The sequence below is a fragment of the Drosophila elegans genome, unplaced genomic scaffold (genome assembly GCF_018152505.1).
Source record: "Drosophila elegans isolate 14027-0461.03 unplaced genomic scaffold, ASM1815250v1 contig_1, whole genome shotgun sequence".
NCBI classification, from domain to species: Eukaryota; Metazoa; Arthropoda; class Insecta; order Diptera; family Drosophilidae; genus Drosophila; species Drosophila elegans.
In genome coordinates, this window is record NW_024545461.1 from 648397 (window position 1) to 668912 (window position 20516).

General features: G+C 38.1%; 1 pseudogene; it reads right to left on the bottom strand.

Moving 5' to 3' along the window:
* Window positions 1-19391: 19391 nt before the first annotated feature.
* On the bottom strand, window positions 19392-20431 carry LOC121466768 (annotated as a pseudogene).
* Window positions 20432-20516: the final 85 nt, after the last annotated feature.

Genomic DNA, 20516 nt, shown 5'->3' on the forward strand with positions numbered 1-20516 from the left:
GAGCTTTTCGCTTCGGCGATATTTACAGGATCGTCAAATAGTGCGTTGGCTATTTCACACTCTTCGTAAGGCTTATCGCTTTGTAGTTCCTCGCTCTCCGCGTCGTCTTCATTGCTGTGTTCTACATTCGGTTGTTGATAAATTTTCCGTGGCCTGCCACGGAATCCACTTCGAAGTGTTTTCGGACGCCCTCTGCCACGGCGTTGCGCCGAAATAGTGGGTTCCTGTGGAGAGTCCACCGACGGATCCGCTTCAAGATCAACTTGTTTAATTTTCGTGCCCGTCATCTCAATGCTAATCTCTTCTGAGTTGGGCTCCGTATAAAATTCCTCAAAATGGGTACTGAAACCTGGAAGACTCAGAAATTTTACGTCATTAGAAATTATTACTTTTCGCCTTTCCGGGACATAAAGTCGATATGCCTTTGAAGTAGCTGCATATCCTACCAAAATGCATTCAACCGATCTGGGATCAAATTTTCCCTTGTTGATGCCTTTTTCGAGTGCAAATGCCTTGGTGCCGAATGCTCTCAGGTGTGCCACTGTCGCAATTTTCTTCGTCCAGTACGTATAGGGAATACCTCCTGACAAGCCTGCTGCTGGACATCGGTTGCGTATGTAGCACGCTGTGTTCACGGCTTCAGCCCAAAAAATAGCAGGTGCTCCTGCTTGCCTCATCATGCATCTGGCCATCTCGACTAGCGTCCTGTTTTGCCTTTCTGCTAGCCCGTTTTGTTGGGGGGTATATGGTGCACTTAGTCTTCGTTTAATCCCGTTCCATGCTAGGTAGGCGTCAAATTCCCGCTTACAGTATTCCGTTCCGTTGTCTGATTGTAGCGTCTTTATTTTCTTTCCAGTAAAATTTTCAGCGGCGGCCTTATAATCGACGAAAGCTTTCAATACGTCAGATTTCTGTTTAATAAATGTAACTTCGCAATATCTAGAGTAATCATCAATAAATGTTACGTAATACTTGCATCCGCCCATAGATTCTTTTCGCATGGGCCCGCACACATCGCTGTGTACGATTTCCAGTAGTTCAGTTGTTCTGCTTCCAGGGGAACTTTTGTACGAATTCGCCACTTGTTTTTCGCTCACACAGATTTCGCAATCCGACATTTTTTCGTTTTCTTTTATATTCATTCCGTGCACTTTACCTTCATTTGCCATGTTCTTTAGATCTCGTTCGTTCAAGTGTCCCATTCGATAATGCCATCCGTTGATATTGCTCAAGTGGATTTTCTCGATGTTATTTGATTGATGTTCTAAGCTGTCCAAATAATACAGATTTCCGCGTCTTTGTGCGCGTAACCAAATTTCGTTGTTACCTTTCACGATTAGAGCCTCGTCTTTCCTGAAGTGTACCTCGTATCCCTTGTCCGTAATCTTTGATATTGACAGCAAGCTCTGCCTGAGGTCGGGAACGTAATGCACGTCTGTGAGAGTAATATTTTTCTTCTCTCCTTTGTCGTCGACTGCGATTTTTATTTCACCCACACCACTTATAGTTGTTGTCTCGTCGTTGGCCAAATGTAAAGTTTTCTTTATTTCTTTTATATTTGCAAATAGTTTCGTGTTTGAGCTCATGTGCGAGGTACAGCCGCTGTCTAAGCACCAAGCGCCAGCTTTATTCGCGCAGAAATTTGCCTGGCATGCGAATGTTGATTCCTCTGCTCTCTTTGCTTTCTCTCTATGATCGGACTCTTCGCCCTTTCCATTCGTTTTATTCCAGCAGTTTTTGGATATGTGCCCGACTCTGTTACAGTTAAAGCATTTTCTAGTCTCTTTGTTTCTAGTTTGCTTTCCATTCCTGTCCTTTCGACGTTTCGCGAACATTGCATTTTGTTCATCTGGCACGTGCCTATTTTTTCTGGCTTCGGCCTCCTCTAATATTTTTACTCTTAAGAATTCTGGGCGTGGTAAGTCATCCCTTGCTTCCATCGCGCATCTAAACGTTTCGAAGGTGTCTGGCAGACTGTAGAGTAAAATAATGGCCAATAAGTCGTCTCCGATTGCTACGCCAATTTCCCTTAATTTCTTTACGGCTTCAAATGTTTCGTTTATGTGCTCTCGTATATTGCCGCCTTCACACAGGCGCGATAATATTAGCTTCTTTAGAAGAGCTGCTTTTCGCACTGGTCCTCTCGTCATAAAAATTTCCTGCAGTTTCATCCAACAGCGTTTAGCTGTATTGCATCCCTCGATCAAAGCCAATTCTGAGGGGCTGACCGATAGTAAGATATCTGCACGCGCTTTTTCGTCGTACGTTTTCCATACGGCGGAGTCAGCAGCCGATGTGCTTCCACTTCCACTGGGGCACTCCTTCGTACCGTCCACATATTGCCACAGGTCGTTTTTCACGAGCACTGCCCGCATTTGAACTTTCCACGTGTCATAGTTATCCGCACAAAGCGGCTCAATTTTTATAAACGCGCCGGACATTTTTTTTCGCGACCAAATCTAACTATGACGGCCTACAGGTGAAGTGTTCTTTTATTGCGCGGGTATATGGTCTGGGCCCATAACCTGAAGCAGCGAATGAAAGAAACACGTGTACTTGTAGGTTAAAGAATAAATGCTCTTTAATTATCTAAGTATATTTTGACGGTTGATACATAACTCGCGCGATCTGCGGCTTGAAGCTGACTAACTTATAAAAAGGGGTAGAGTCGCGCTTATCTACACTTCATTAGGTTATAAATGAGGGAAGAGAGATAAGCCGTTACTTTTAAGCTTTTACATATGATTCTCATCTCTTTATGCCAATATCATAAAGAGCTGATCATATCGTTTACATTTGTTACTTTGATTTACATTACATAGTTTCAACACATTGTTATTTATTTAGTTGAAAATAATGAATGAAAATTCTTTAACCTATCCTTATGAACTGTTTGTTTTTTATTATTTGAAATTACTATGTTTACTACTATTACTATTTTATTCCATGCTTTCAACCTTATATGGTCCAGTATATTTAAAGTCTAGCTTATGCCCTGTTTCATTTTTCAATAAAAGCTGATCTCCTATTTTTAAATCAAAATCTAAAGTATTTTTGTCATAGATAATTTTTTGTTTCTGCTTATGAGCTTCTAACATTATTCTAGCTCTCTTAAATGCTTGATCTAGTCTTAACATAGATTCTTTAGCATTATTATTAGTATCGGGGTGTTTAGTGTAGTCGAGGGGTTTTAGTGGGTTGATTCTTCCTAGGAGCTCAGGTGTAAGAGTTCTGGTTCCCAAGATTTTACATCATATACTTGCTAAAGCCGGACAGTCTGCGATGATGTGTTAAGAGGTTTCGTCCTCTATGTCGCAGAATCTGCAAGTTCTACTGCTGGTTATTCCCATCTTACCTAGGTGACTTTTCAGTCTACAGTGACCGGTTAGTAATCCGGTAACAATCCTAAGTGAATTTTTCCCTAGTTGAATAAGTTCCTTGAACCTCTTCTTGTTGTAGTTATTTAATTGAGTTTTGGCTTGCCTTAGGCCTGGGGTATTCCTCCAGTGTTCTTGTCTCATGGCGCCTTCCTCTTTTCTAAGGTATTTTTTTATAGTGTGCCTCCCTATGCCACAGTAGGGCTCTGGTCCTATCAGGGGCTGTTCGGCTCCTAGTTTTGCCATTTTATCGGCAAGTTCATTTCCGGATATATCCTTATGTCCCGGAATCCATCTGAGGGCCAGCCTGCTTCGGCTGCCCAGTATATTTAGCTTACACTTCACCTCTAGGACTAGCTTCGAGGTGATTTTGTTACTATGTAAAGCAGTATTTGCTGCTCGGCTGTCCGAAAGAATCGATATGTCCTTTTCCTTGTATCCACGCTGTATGTTGAGCTCTGCACAACGTCCAATGGCACATACCTCAGCCTGGAATATGCTGGTATATTGGCCAAGGGATTCGTGGTATTTTATGCGAGGCCCTACCACTCCAAGGCCCGTGCCTTGTTGTGTCAGGGATCCATCTGTGTACCATGCAATGGTGTGTTTAGCCATCGGGTGCACTTCAGACAATGTGGTCCAATCTTTCTTATTGCCTAGGTGTGCTGTGAAGTTCTGCTCGAAGATTAGTTCGGCTGTCATTTCAACCCTAGGGTGGAGTATTAGGGGCACCTCACCTAACAGATTAGTCGCATCCCTGTTATTTAGAATACAACCACTACATGTGCCCTCAGTGTAGCTTTGCGTTGGATTTCAATTACACAGTGGAGTGGTGTTAGCTCCATCAGAATTTCTAAGGCAGTTGTAGGACAGGTCCTCATTGCCCCTGTCATGCATACGCAGGCAAGTCTTTGCCTGTAAGTGAGGATTGTGCTCCATAAGTGAGGATTGGTCTCACGATCATTAAGTATAGCCATCGTATTATCTGAGGCCTGGTTCCCCAGGATTGCTCTGTAACACTTTTCCAATGTCTTTTGGACATGGGAAGCGAAGTTCAGCTTACTATCCAAGGTGATTCCTAGATATTTAACCTCTCGGCTAGTTTCTGTAGGAGTTCCTAGCAGTGAGATTTGTCTCATTCTCTGTAGTTTGTACTTCCTTGTGAAGAGAACGATGAGTGTCTTAGCAGGATTTAAATTGAGTCCAACATCCCTGCACCAGTCTAGCGTTGTCTTTAGTCCGAGTTGGACGATGTCGCAGAGTGTCGCTTCAAAATTTTCCTCTGGCGATTATCACGATGTCATCGGCGTATCCCTGACATTGGATTCTTTTTCCAGCAAGTTTGCTGAGAAGCTCATCTACTAGCAGACTCCATAGCAAAGGGGACAGTACTCCTACACTCCTACAGCCACTCTATCCGAACCTAGCGTACATGTTGCTTGCCTGGATTCAAGTAGGTTGCCAATCCGTTTGCTCGTAGTAACATCGTTGTTCCTTCTGGACAGGACAGCTCGAACTGCATCATGTGATGTGTTGTCGAAGGCTCCCTCTATGTCTAGAAAGGCACAGATGGCTATTTCTTTGCTGTCAATTGCCCCTTCTAGGGTGCGACATAGTTGATAAAGTGCAGTGTCTGTTGAACGGCCTGCTCTGTATGCATGCTGTGTGTTTTGCAGCGGACAGTCTCTGAGAGCTGTTCTTCTGATATTGATTCTTTAGCATTAGGGTTTTATCTAATCTATACTATAAAAATCTGTAGGTAAATTTGAAGTTTTACCAAAAACTAACTCATATGGGCAATAGTCATGTGCCATAGAGGGGGTTGTATTAAAACAATACACGAAGTATTTGAGCCACACATCCCAATCTGTTTTGTCAGCTGAGATGTATGATTGGATGAACTCATTAAATGTTCTGTGGTTTCGCTCCACGGTACCTAAAGTCTGATGATGATGTGCGGTAGAAGATATGATTTTGATATTCGAATTGTTGCATAATTCTTCTGTTATTGAATTTTTATATTCTGTTCCCATGTCCGTGATGAACGTCTTCATTGGACCGTAGTTCAAAATAAAATCTTCAAATATCGGTTTTGCTACTGTATTTGCACTTTTATTCTGTATTGGTATTGCTACAAGATATTTTGTTAAATCGCAGATTAGAGTTACTGCATATTCATTTCCTTGTTCAGATTTGGGTAGTGGACCAATCGTATCCACAATTACCCTGTCGAAAGCCATTTGTGGCGTTTCAGTGATAGTCAATGGGGTCTTTGTGTGTTTCGTTGTTTTTGAATTTTGGCATTTGAGGCAATTTCTTATATATTTTGATATATCTCTGTTCATGTTTTTTCAATAATACTATCTTTTTATTTTTGCTAATGTTCTAGCTATGCCTGTATGACCTCCTTGTATTGGATTTTTTTAGTTTGTTCATTCCGGAGTGAAACGAAAAGATTGAAATTAAGATTGATTGTATAAACCGTTTGTTTTACGTTTGTTTCAATCTTAAGGGAGTTTACGAGTTTTTCGTCGTAGCTTGTACTTTTCGGGTATTATTATTATTAATATTATTAATATTATTATTACTATTATTATTATTATTATTATTATTATTATTATTATTATTATTATTATTATTATTATTATTATTATTATTATTATTATTATTATTTTTATTATTATTATTATTATTATTATTATTATTATTATTATTATTATTATTATTATTATTATTATTATTATTATTATTATTATTATTATTATTATTATTATTATTATTATTATTATTATTATTATTATTATTATTATTATTATTATTATTATTATTATTATTATTACCACGAAAATTACCTCCATAGGCTTGTCCTCCACGTGCGGATAATATGGAGTTCGCGTTGCCTGTCATTTTATTACATTGTGGTAAAGTTACCAGCTTCTAGTATTGATTTTAGTCTGCCATGCTCACAGTTTTTAACCATTGTGTTGATGGCTTCTTTTGTGCTGAACTTATCAAGATTCAAGTAGCTTTCATAAATTGTCTACTTCATTGATACATTTCATTTCATTCATTCATTTTGCACCTTGTATAAGGTTGAGCCAACTATTTTCGACTTAATTACTTCGATATCCAGGTTTTCAAATGGTCTTTTGTTAAGTCAACCAATTAGACTGCTGCTATGAATCTTCGTAGATTAAATTTTTGGCCATTGAATTCGGGTATGGCACTTGATATATCTTTTATGTATGCCCGCTGGGCAATGGTTTCCTCTGCCATTATGGTTGGCTTGGATTCTATTATTTCCAGGTCTGAATCTTTAGTATCCTCTTCCTATGTTTTTGATATTGTTAATACCGCAGGGATGGTTAGATCATGTAGGTCGGTTTCTTCTACTTAGTTTCTTCCTCTACCTCAGAGTCAAAGCTTTCTTGCGTGTCTGACTCAGTTGGTTCAGGGTTATTTGATTCAAGTTCTTCACTTGGATCTATTGTCAGAGGGGTATTTATTATTGTTGGTATAGTAATATCCAATTTATACCTCTCTCTGACTGTTAATAAGTTCGAACGTAACTTGATCAATAATATCGATACCTTTGACCAGTTCGTTTTACTTATTATTTTTCTATTTTGATGCACTAATATTCATATGGGTAATTAATTCCTCCCATTCCATACCAACGCTTTTTGAAAGCGACGAAATCTAGTGTTCGTCCTAAATATTAATTTTCTATTTTACGATAACTCCTGGAATTGTTGATAATACAATTCCGTTTTGTGTTCTTGAGCAATAAATCATTGGTGAAAAATCTAACCTGTATAAATCAATGTAACTGTATTCGAGCTCTTATATGCTCCTCGGGGTCGTTGAGACCAATTGTAGAATTCTATGTCAAAAGTTTGGGTCATTTCTATAGACCTTTTTAATAGCTTCTAGAGTGTTAATTTGTGGCTTTTTCAAAAGATAAGAATGATATTAGGAATTATTGTAAGTTTAATAAATACGTTAATATTTTTTTTTTTAATTTTGATTAATGCCAATAATGATCGCAATTATGATGTTCAAGTTTTACATTTTATCCAAGTCGTTTGCTTGACTTTGGATTCTTTTGAGTAGGCACTTATTGTGCAATTTATGTAATTTTAAAAGCGCATTTTCTTACATTATAGCTTCTATTATTATTAGCATTATTGTGATCATTTCTGTGTCAATTTTTTCAGATTCGGTCTTATTTGCAACGTTTGCCGTTGAGTCAACCACTTTGGTGGTACCCATTTTGGTTGTTTTATAGTTAAATCCAATTACATTTGGTGTTTTTCTCAATTTATAAATAATGAGCCATGTATATTGGCTCATGAAATAAAATGATAAAATTGTTTTTTTTTATATTTATTTTTTATTGTTAACGTGATCGCGCTTACATTAAAATTGGCTTTACTTTACAGAATGTTATGCGTGGCGCAGTGTTGGTAAAATGTTAAATGCAACCGTGTGTGGTTGCTACATAATTTCAGTTACGTTAAATTCAAATTCAAAACTTATAATTATCACAATAGATGGTGCCAGAATTGTTGCTTGATGTAGGCAACCCCTTGCCAACGATCGAGATAGCGCATTCCTTTTGGATCCATGGCGTTGAAAAGTCTTTCGTCAGGTGCGGCTAGAAAGCTTGAACCAATTATCAGATGAGCTGCAGTGACTGCCTCGTAGTCATTCTGGTCATCAGATGCGGGAGCTATTGGCCTTGATTTGAGAATAGCCTCCACTTCTATGAACACGGTCTGAAGCTCTTCTAAAAAAAAAGTTAGCATTTAAAACCGTTTTTAATACCAAAGTCTTCGTTGGTTTAACTGCGGCTTATCAAAGTCCACCGAAATGAGGTGACCTGGGGGTATAAAACAGAATTCGAAGCCTTTACAACTACTGTACGAATGAAGAAAGTTTAATGATACGTCGTTAAGCATTTGATCCTTGAATTCCTTTAACCTGGATGAGGCTCCGACAAAGTTGGTGCCGTTGTCGCCATACAATTTTAGAGGGATGCTTCTCCGAGCGATAAGACGGCGGACACTCAGCAAGAATGCCACCAAAGACAACTCAGTCACGAGTTCTACGTGAATGGCCTGTGATGTAAAGCAAACAAAGATTGCTGCATAGGTTTTGTAGGGCGGCTTACCCCTAATCCTATAACTTGTGAAAAATGGGCCGCAGAAGTCTACGCCCGAAATCAAAAATGGTCGATTTTGCCTTAACCTATCATGATTTGCTTCATCAACTGGGGCTTATTATGAAAGCAATGGATACAGTTTCTAACAAGTTTTCGAATTACTGCTCTGGCGTTAATTATCCACAATCTATGACGCAAGATTGCTAGGAGTGCCTTAGGACCATCATGATGATTTGAGCGATGAAGATATTCAATGTAAAGATACACAAACCTATGATGCTTTGGTAAAATGGCTGGAAATTTGGAGTCAAATGGTAGTTCGGAATTGATAAGTCTTCCTCCTACCCTCATTATAACGATTCCTGATGTAGTCTCCTGTAAAAGAGGTGTAAGCGTTTGCAAACTTGGCTGCAGCGGCATTCCTTTTCTTAACGCAAGAATTTCAGACGAATACACGTTCCTTTGAATATGAGATATAATTTTCCAAAATGTGTGTTGCATTTCGCGCGCAGGAATGTGTGTGACGTCTTTCCTTTAAAGTGTTTAGCTGCTGGTAGCTCGGTAGACATAAGCGAGAATCCGAACTATTTTTATGTATAATGAACTGTTGTCGATAATGGACTCTAAAATAGACTCTTCGGCGCATTGCAGTACAACCCGATTTCGCACTTCTATCGGTTCTGGAAGAGCCAGGCAATTTTTTTTTGGTTCTCTCAAAAACGCTTGTCCAGTATACCTCATATTGGTTGATCCTCGGCTCGACATCCTCGTGATATGATATCTGCCGGGATTTTTGCGGAAGGGACGTGTTTCCAGATAATGCCCTCATTGTTCTCTTGTAGCTCGGAAATTCGGTTAGCTCGAAACATTGTAATTGTGAAGAATGCATTCTCATCCAACGAAGGACAATATTTGTGTCCGTCCAGAAGTATACACTTGAGAGATAAGGTTTTCGCAATCCTGCACTTTTTCGCCACGTTCTGCTCAATAGTAACGCAGCGCATAGCTCCAGCTTGGGCAACGACTGTGCGCGGATTGGTGCAACCTTAGACTTGGCCATCAGAAGATTGATCCCAATTTTCGTTTCGTTCTGGACACGAATGTATAAACAGCAACCGTACGTCCGCTTGGAAGCGTCCGCAAAGCCGTGAATTTCACACGTTTCGGATTTTGCAGTGAGAACATAACGCGGTGCAGTAAAATTTTCTAACACACGAAGATCATCGGTGATTTCGGTCCACATGGCGAGTTGTTTTTCGTAGATGCATGTATCCCATGGTAGCCTTTTCAGTGTGAGATCATGAAGAAATATTTTAGCACGTATTATTATAGGACTTATAAGCCCTAATATGTCGAAAATTCGAGCAATCGCTGATAGCACCGACTTCCTAGTTACTGGAGCATCGAGTACAACCTTAGGATGGAACCCAAACACTTCGGCGTTTGGCTTCCACGCTACTTCAAGGGTCTTTGTGAATTCCTGATCATTGAGTTCTATGAGTATTTCATCTTGAGATCTTTCGACTATGTCCTTTGCATTGCTGCTAAACTTTGCGAGTTGTAATTTAGCCCTACCTAATATTTTGGTGAGCTATTCCTTTATTTCCATTAATTCGGCTAAGGTATTTGCGAAAGTTAATACATCGTCCACATACAAATCGCTATGCAGCATTGATTTCTGCGCAGCTGACAAACCGTACGTTACGGTATTTAACTTGTAAGTTTTTATTTCGTTAGTTGAATCTCCTCGCCAGAGAATTAATTGAAAATTTCTATCTTCTTCGTGAACAGAAAACTGTCTATACATTAAGACGGAACTTTAAAAGTGTTATGACGAGGTCTGCTTGTATTGTGGGACCTACCAAAAGAACATCGTTGATCGACTTTCCAGTGGTGGTTTTGGCAGATGCGTCAAAAACCACGCGCAGTTTTGTTGACAGGGTCTCCGGCCGTAAGTCGCAGTGATGCGGAATGTAAATGTGTGGCTTAGTACGATCCACGCTTTCAGTTTGTGACATATGTCCTAGTGCGAGATATTCTGCCATAAAATTTACATATGACTGTTTTAGTTGGGGATTTTTGTTGAGTCTCCTTTCTAAGAACATGAATCTTTTAAGAGCCTGATTGAATGAATTTCCTAGTTTATCAGGGGTGTAATTGAATGGAAGTCTGACTTGAATTCGACCCTCCTCTTGAATTGAGACTGTTTGTAGAAAGTATTGCTCGCATTGTTTCTCTTGTTCAGTGAGAATGCCTTTGCCCATTTTACACTCTTCGATTTCCCAAAATTGGTTTAAGAGTTTGTAGAGTGAGGCCTTTTCTTGAATGACATTATATACCGCTATGTTGCCACCTACAAACCACCCAAACGATGTGTTTACTAAACTTGGTAAGTTTTCTCCTAGACTAATCTTTCCTTCTCGAATCGCTTCAAAGAAACCTTCCGTATTGATAAGAAGAACGATTTTTGACGAAACATGAAATTGAAAGTCTGCTAGGATTAAGCCTTCTGATAATTTCCAGTTTGGAACGTAAACTGATTCTTCAGGCTGTTTTGCACAAATAGTTTTAATTGTTGAGAACGTTGAAGACCATTCAAACGGACAGGTTCGCGATTTTATAGTTGCGACCACGGTATAATGAATCCTTTGTCTGACTTCAGCAATTCCACTAACTTCTTGTTGTACATGAAACCTGTCTAGTTGAAGACGTTTTGATGTTTCCTCGGTTATGAAATTAACTTCGGAACAGAAGTCTAAAAAAGCGCGAACTGGATGGAATTGCCCGAATTTGTCCCTGATTAGAACGAATGCCCTTTTTACAGTGCGAGCTATTAGGATGACATTATTGTGTGGCCTTGGATAAATTTTGAAGATTCGCTTGATTCGTGACTTGCCTCTCTGGTTGGAATTGGTGAAGTAGTGTATGATGTGAATTGCGACAGATTTTGCATCTTGATTTAGATCAGCAGTCCTTGATCTGATGAGAATTTCGAAGACAATTAAAGCAAACCTCCTGCTTTCTTGGCCAACTCTTGTCGTTGTTGAATTGCTAAGTCTGCAAATGCTTTGCAGCTACTGATAAAGTGTGTGCTTGAATTACAATAAAAACAATCAACGTTTGTGATCACGAATGAATTTTGAGATATATGTGTTTTAGACTTGAGTTTTTGATCCCTTTGATCGGACTTCCTAACGTCACCATTTTGACTTTCAAAAACCTAGAATCTACGATTTAAAGCCTTGCAGCATTCATCCCAAGACGGTAATTGTTCGAATGTTTGTTGTTCGTTGTATTTAGCCTTTGTTTGGCTGTCAACCTTTGATAAAATCACATGAATCATTACGTTATTCATAATGTCCTCTGCACTCCCGAATGATAGTAGAGAGCCGCGGATGGCTGAAGCTTTGTCAACGAAATGCTGTAATTGTGAGGGATCGGGCTTCGCTAGACTTGGAAGCGCGAATAAACTAGAGATGCAGTCCAGAAATATGAGCACGTCGTTGTCGTACCTTGACTTCAACCGCTCTAAAGCCTTTGGATAGTTATCTTCCGAAATCTGAAATGCCTGAACTACTTCCAGCGCTGGACCAGATAAGCAGCCTAGTAAATAATTAAACTTACCCATTTGCGCGAGAGAAGAGTCATTGTGAACTAAATTATTGAATGAAGTGATGAACCGCCTAAACTTTGCCATCAAAGCTGGGAAGCTTCTGCTTTGGCAACCTGGTATGGTGAGATCCAGCCAACGTTGTTTCAAAGACGCTTTGATCTACATGGCCTTGACGTTGTCTTGACTGAATAAGTGATATGCTAACTCTAGCTGCTATGAAACGTTCATCTATTTCTGACCGATTATTATCAGTAGACCTTATAGATTCAATTTGAGTTTGCATCTGACTCAACTGTCGATAATGCGATTCTAGAATTTGCAGTCTACACTCGATAACTGGAATTTCTTCATTAGCTCCATCAGCTATGAATTTGCCATGTATGTTTTCTATATGGCGTTCGATGGTGTTTCTTTGCGATCTAAGATGTGTTAGTTTTGCCTCGCCGGCAGCTAAAATAGGATATTCTTCTTTCCCCATGCCTGATATTGCCGTAACCGACGCAGAATGTGTGTGTTATAATGATAAGCTTGGTAACGCCGAGTATACAGGATTTTCTTTAATATAATCGAAAATGTTTACTTGCGATTTGATGTTTACAAATGCGTATGCGTGAGATGATGTGTGTGACGTTGAATTCCACGTGTAGCCTTTGTCATTGGGGTGAAATGCTGATATTTAATCCACAAGCTACAGGGTCAATGATAAATTTATAGATGATTTGCGATGATTGCGTTCCTCAGCTGGCGCAGCCGTTGATGCTCTCCTGTTTCCCGAATGTTCTCGGCCACGTTGGATTTGAGGTTAGGATGAGCCCTCTATATGTTTCCGTAATGATGTCGATGAATGTACCTCCTTTGATATGGTGCGAGTACTCCACTCGATCTAGAAGATTGACCAAAGTTCCCACGCTGGGTTTCAGGTTAGGGTGAGCTCAGTGTTTGTGTCCGTGTTTATGTCGATGAATGTACCACCGTTGTGTTGGTGCGAGTACTCCACTCGAGCTGAAAGCACATACAACTGCCACCATAACCTGCACGTGATTAATAATCAGAGACTCATGCAAACAAATGACGCTCGAATGACGAAAATGAACCAATACTTCTCCTTATTCATAATCCTGTCACGGTCGGAATTAACGTAGCTGCTAACTGGCTACTTTCCGTCATCCACGAGCGTTTGATAATGCTCTTAGTCTCGTGTTGTGTTCTGATGCGTATTTTCTCAATACATGTGTTTTTATTCTTCAAGTTGTAAAAATTGTCTTGTTAGCGTGATCGACGAAAAGCAAAGTGAGCTGCGCTTCCGCGCTTACATTAAATTTGGCTTAAGTTTACAGAATGTTATGCGTGGCACAGTGTTGGTAAAATGTTAAATGCAACCGTGTGTGGTTGCTACATAATTTCAGTTACGATAAATTCAAACTCAAAAATTATAATTATAACAATAGATCTCCTCCGACATATACTCTTGCAGCTATTGCAAAAACTAAATATTCTTGAAAACATATGTTTAAAAACTTTGAAGCTATGATGATTTGCAGCTTAATTAATCGATAATTCCTATGGCAGCTATATAATATCGTTTTCCGATTTCAATAAAATTAAAAGTCTAAAAGTTTCGTTTTTAAACAAAATTTTTTTTTATATATTATTCTTCCTATGGAAGCTATATGATATAGTCGTCCGATTTTAATGAAATTTAAACCGTAATTCTGATTTATTTAACAATTACTATATGTCGAAGATCTAAACAGCAAAATTATAATTTTTTTCCTTTATTTTTCCGATTGTTCCTATGACAGCTATATACTATAGTTGTCCGATCCGGCTCGTTCCGACTTATATACTACCGGCAATAGACAGACTTTTGGGAAAGTTTCATGCAGATAGCCTTAAAACTGAGAGACTAGTTTGCGTAAAAACGGACGGACAGACATACGGACAGATGGACGGACTGACAGACGGACGGCCCTGCCCACAGACGGCGGCAGAGAGACGGCTTTTTATATGCTTAAGTATATAGGCTATGCTCTCTTAAGCGGGAGCGCGAGGTACAATTCGTGTTACAATTATGCCGACGCTAGCACTTTTGGTGTGTAGTCCAAGGCATATCATATTTCGGACACTTGGGTTTATGACCGGGGCATTTTGATTATGTAAACACTGGAACAAAGTGTTACAGTGTGTACCCCTTAAGTAATCTTGGTACAGTGGGTGTTCAATATGTGTACACAAACATCATAAAGGTAAAACAACTCACACAGCTGGTTACTCGGCGGACGATCGATCTTCCGACCCAGGTAGGCTGAATAAGAAATCAATGCATTCCTGCTTGGACATTGGATTATATGTGCACTTATAAACGTTTCATTATTTTTTTTTTTAATCAAAAGCTAATTTAAGAAAACTTTTGACAGGGAGATAGTAACCGTAATTTAACCGCGCACTAGATGAATCATAACTTATTTTAATCTTATTAATTATTTAATTAAATTAAAAATTATTTTTTCCATGATATAGTTATTGTTCCTTCATTATTAAATCACTTATTCTTTTAATAAATTGTTCTTTTTTTACCCTTGCAGAGGGTATTATAATTTCAGTCAGAAATTTGCAACGCAGTGAAAGAGACGTTTCCGACCCTATAAAGTATATATATTCTTGATCAGCACCACTAGGAGCGTCGATCTAGCCATGTCCGTCTGTCCGTCCGTCTGTCCGTCCGTTTCTATGCAAACTAGTCCCTCAGTTTAAAAGCTATTTGCATGAAACTTTCCCAAAAGTTGTCTTTCTATTGCAGGTAGTATATAAGTCGAAACGAGTCGAGTTTTTAAAAATGTAACTTTTTTAATTTGTAATTATACCCTTGCAGAGGGTATTATAATTTCAGTCAGAAGTTTGCAACGCAGTGAAGGAGACGTTTCCGACCCTATAAAGTATATATATTCTTGATCAGCATCACTAGTAGAGTCGATCTAGCCATGTCCGTCTGTCCGTCCGTCTGTCCGTCCGTCTGTCCGTCTGTCCGTCTGTCCGTCCGTTTATATGCAAACTAGTCTCTCAGTTTTAAAGCTATCTGCATGAAACTTTCCCAAAAGTTGTCTTTCTATTGCAGGTAGTATATAAGTCGGAACGAGCCGGATCGGACGACTATAGCATATAGCTCCCATAGGAACAATCGGAAAAATAATTGAAAAAAAATTATAACTTTGCTGTTTTTTAATTTTTTGCTTAGTTCTTCGACATATAGCAATGTTTAAATATTTCCGATTTACGGTTTAAATTTCATCAAAATCGGTCGACTATAGCATATAGCTCCCATAGGAACAATCGGAAAAATATATGAAAAAAAATTATAACTTTGATGTTTTTTAATTTTTTGTTTCGTTCTTCGAGATATAGTAATGGTTAAATATTTCAGAATTATGTTTTAAATTTCATCAAAATCGGACGACTATAGCATATAGCTCCCATAGGAACAATCGGAAAAATAAATGAAAAAAAATTATAACTTTTCTGTTTTTTAATTTTTTGTTTAGTTCTTCGACATATAGCAATGTTTAATTATTTCAGAATTATGTTTTAAATTTTATCAAAATCGGACGTCTATAGCATATAGCTCCCATAGAAATAATAAAAATATATAAAATAACTATCTAATAATTGAGCTGCAAATCATCATAGTTTCAATGTTTTTCAGCATATACTCAAGTAAATCATAATTTAAATGTTTTCAAAAGTATTTAATTCATGCAATAGCTGCAAGGGTATATGAACTTCGGCTTGCCGAAGTTTGCTTTCTTTCTTGTTTTTTTTAGAAATTCTTTTAGATTATTTAATTATTTCTCAGTTCAGAATTATTCTTTTAATTTTATTAAAATCGGAAAACGATATAATATAGCTGCCATAGGAACTCAAATAATTGAGCTGCAAATCATCATAGCTTCAATGCTTTTAAACATACACGCAAGTAAATCATAATTTTAATGTCTTCAAAAATATTTAATTGCTGCAAGGGTATTTGAACTTCGGCTTGCCGAAGTTTGCTTCCATTCTTGTTTTTGTTTGATTTAAGTTAACACATTTTAGAAAACAAAAAAACCAAAATTCAACACTCAAAAATAATTAGCGAGAAAAAAATAACTAACTTCTTTGTTGGAATTAGTACGTTGGAAAAATCACTTGGAGGGAAATTCGATCTGCCGCGTGCTTCTATATACACAACTTTACCGAATTGGTACTAAGAAAATTTTCCTCATCTGACTGCCACGCTGGTTCAATTAAGAAGATAGTTCAAAAATCATGAGCCGTCGGTTTTGGCCATTGCCAGAAATTTCTGCCAGATGAGAAGTCCTCCATTTCGGAGTAGAACAAACCTTTCAGCAACAGCTGATTCAAGCTCGACCTGGCATCACTTGCAAAAATACTATTTAGTATTTTTTTTTTGTTAAAAACTAATTACCGACACTAAATTTGGAGATGCATCTGGCTAGTCTCCATTGGTCACTTACTACCAAACTAAAGCATGCTTCTAGGCTAAAAAACGTTCTTCAGGCGCCGCTACAACACCATACTAAGAAACAAAATAAAATTAATGCGACTGATTCTAAGCCTGAATAAATATAATAAAATTAATGATAATTTCTCAAAAATGGAATATAAATATAAAAGCCTTTAAGGCGCGAAATGAATTATCAGTTGAAGTCCCAGAACTAGCAGTTCCCAGAGCAGCTAATTCATCGGGTGTGCTAATCTCCATTCGATCTAGTTCGCCCAAGCTTTGCACGCATATCGCCTCTCCTAATCCTTTCTCATTTACGAAGATATCTTCACGCCGAGAGAAAACAGCTGTTAGGCGCTTTGGCCTTTTGAGATGCATCGCCCACTTAAATATTTCGTACTTTGGTTTGATCAGCCGATTGTTTATATATATATAAACGCTGGCAAATTTAGGCCGATGAGCTTTAAGCTCCGTTGCGTTTTATTTTCTCTTCGGTATGCGCCGATCGCACGCAGCAGTGCCGCTTTATCGTGCACGTGTTCCATTTTAATAATTATAATTATACTGTATGGGCCGATTTTCACGGACACCTTCGAAAAATAGTTTGAGAGAGAAGCACAGTGCGTGGAAAAGTGCTTTCACATTTTCCCCCTGGACTTGTGGGACCCCATGCCAACACAAATCACAGGCGACTTCAGACTCCGCCTGTGCGTTGCAGAAGGCCACCCACTCTGCCGCTAACTCTTCAACACGCTGATCATGGCAGTTTCGCCTCCAGCTCCTTGACCCCCTGCCTCAACATCCCCATCTCTCTCAAGTCGCTCTCCAATTGAGTGACTCGCAGAGAAAGATTGTTGCAGTCAGCTGCTATCAACTTAAAGACTGCCGGTTATACGTGCCTCGCCATCACGGGTCTCCCCTCCTTTAGCTCGGAAAATCTCTGGTCGATCGTGTGAAGCAATTGAACATCGGAGTCACGGGCTCAGATCAGAGTGAGTTTCCTTCCTGAGTCGCTTTGCTGTTGAAGACATATTTGTGTTGGTGACGAGAGTTTTTCGATTGAGTGTTTTGATGTGTTGAGTGTTTTGTCTTTTGCTCTTGTGTTATGGTATGCACTGTTTCTTAACAGATTTGTTGTTGCACTTAAAATTGTGGATTTTTTATTCTGGGCAAAATGAAGTTTTAAGTGTTTTACTTATGTTTATGCTGCTGCTTAAACAGTTTTTAGTTTTTTAAGCCGAGCTTAAGGTGTTTAAAGCGGAGCTTCACAAAAGTGTGACCATTTCAAACAATTGCATGGATATGGAAAGTGCCACTGAACTATTCTATAGTGTTTTAAGCACGTTTTTTAATGAATGCGTTCCTGACAGTTTTCCTCCAAGACCACAGACCTCCGTGGCTTACACAAGAGCTTCAAAGACTTTAAAAACTAAAAACAAACACTTACAAAAGTACAAAAGGCGGGCAAGCCATCTGATTTTTTGAAAAATGTGGTTGCTCGATCGGATTTTAATGTTCTTAAGGTCTCTGAAATTGCTGATTTATGTGCCAAGTTCTTCCAAACTATCGATAGTGCGTGCTCTTGTCTAAATTCAGTTTACAATTTTAACAGGTCAAATTGTATTTTTTTCCCGGTAATAACAAAAAGTTCTCTTCTAAGGAATTTAAAAACCACAACACCAGCATACTCTCTAGGTCCAGAAGGGCTTCCTGGGTGCGTGCTTAAGTTTTGTGCCTATCTATTTGTAAACCGATTCTTAAACTGTTACAATTGTCACATCAGTTTTTCCAACTATCTGGAAAGATTCTTTTATTATTCCACTTCATAAAAAGGGATGAAAGTCGCATGTTCAAAATTATAGAGGTATTTCTAAATTGTCTGCAATACCTCAAGCATTTGAGCGCGTTTGTACCGCTCATTTGCAAAATTTGTGTTTCTTACTAAGGTCTGCCACGAACCTACTTGAATTGAAATCTATTATAGCTAAAGGATTCAATATTAAAATACAGACTGCTGTGATATAACATTTTTAGTGCCCCAGGGTAGTAATTTGGGACCATTGCTGTTTACTTTATTCATCAATGATCTTTCTGCTGTCAAATTGCGCTCCAATATCAAGTACACATTGATCGTATTGAGTCGATACAAACAAAATTTCTTCTTTTCGCCTTCGTGCTTTGAACTAAGATCATAACGTAAGGTTGCCTTCATACTTTAGTAGATTACTATTGCATAATTTACCTATTCTTTTAAATCGTAGAATCATGCTTGGTACTAACTTATACACAATTTTGTCAAAAGTTATATTGACCCCAAAGAATTGGTAAGCCGCTTAACTTTTAATGTGCCTTTTAGACTAACCCGCAACTACCATACTCTTAACTTGCCAAGATGTAGCTCAAATTTTGGCCTGCATGAACCCTTTCCTATTCCTGATAATAATTATAATAATCTATATAATCATATTTGCATTTCAATCTCCACTTGTTTGTAATGTTTAGAGTGCATCAACGTTTAACAATAATAAAAAGCACAGTAAAAAGTGCTTAGAACTATAACATCAACGAACTGGTACATCGAAACCAGAACCCAAGCTAACTTAACTTAAAAGCAAATGACCCTGTAAATGGGCATCAGTTAAATTTATAGATTAAAAATTTTAAAACTGCCTAAGGGTGAAGATTCGACAAATAAATAAATGAATGTAAAATTAAAAAAAAAAAAAACAAATTTACTAAGTTGGTTCCATTTAATAAAGAAATTATAACAGGGACGTTTTTTAGGATGAATAAATTCATTTAAATGTAAAAATTACTGCGCGTTCACTTATTTATAACAGCTTTAACCATAATATTGTTCAGTGTTCGATAAAAGTTGCTGTTCCATTTTCAAGAATAATTTTGAGAAGGTATTCCGTGGACAAGTTTTATAGTCATCGCCACCAGTCATTACTTCCATGAATTCTATAATTTAAAAAGTATTCTTAAGAAATTTTAAACAAACCAAAATGTTTGAAATTGTATACCATCAAAGTCAACTGTTCCTGATCCATCTGAATCGATTTCCTCAATCATCATATCTAGATCGTCATTAGTTAATTTATCATCTAGTTCTCTTAGAATTTCCTTAGAACTCCTGTAGTGATATAGCCATTTCCTTCTTTATCGTAAAGGCGAAAAGCTTCTTTCAGTTCATCCATCATAGCTTCGACGTCCTCTTCCATAAGAAATCGGGCGGCCAGTGTAGCGAATTCTTCAAATACAATTTGACCTGATTTATCCTCATCGACTTCAGCAATAATGTCAGCAAGAGTAGCATCGTCAAGTTGGTGACCCAGCATACTTAGAATAGTACCAACCATGCCCGTATTTATGTAACCATTTTTTCTGGATCAAAAGCATTAAATGCATTTCGTAGTACTATAAGAAAAATAATTCTTCAAACTTAAACAATTGCTTAATTTATTTCAGTTACTTACAAGCAGTTTGTTCTTTAGTCAGTTCATCCTATACAAAGAAAAAAATAAAACTGTTTTACTAGGCAAGAAAAATAATATTGGTTAATGATTTTGAAAAGAAGGAGCAAACTCCTAAATTTTCCGTTCAAATATTTAATCAATCGTTGTCATCTGCCAAGCTGAAGGGCCAAAATTACAAGCTAACAGCGTGCACCACCCCACCCTCGTCACATGTTTTTCAAACTTAGATGCTTAAACTAGAAAATGTAAACATATACTATAAAATACATATGTTACCCAATAACTGTCCTCTACCATGTCCCAGAGTAGCATAACATAGTTTTGGGATTTGTTGTCGTTAGAGTGGGCGTGGACACATTTTAAAATAAACTTGCACTGCATA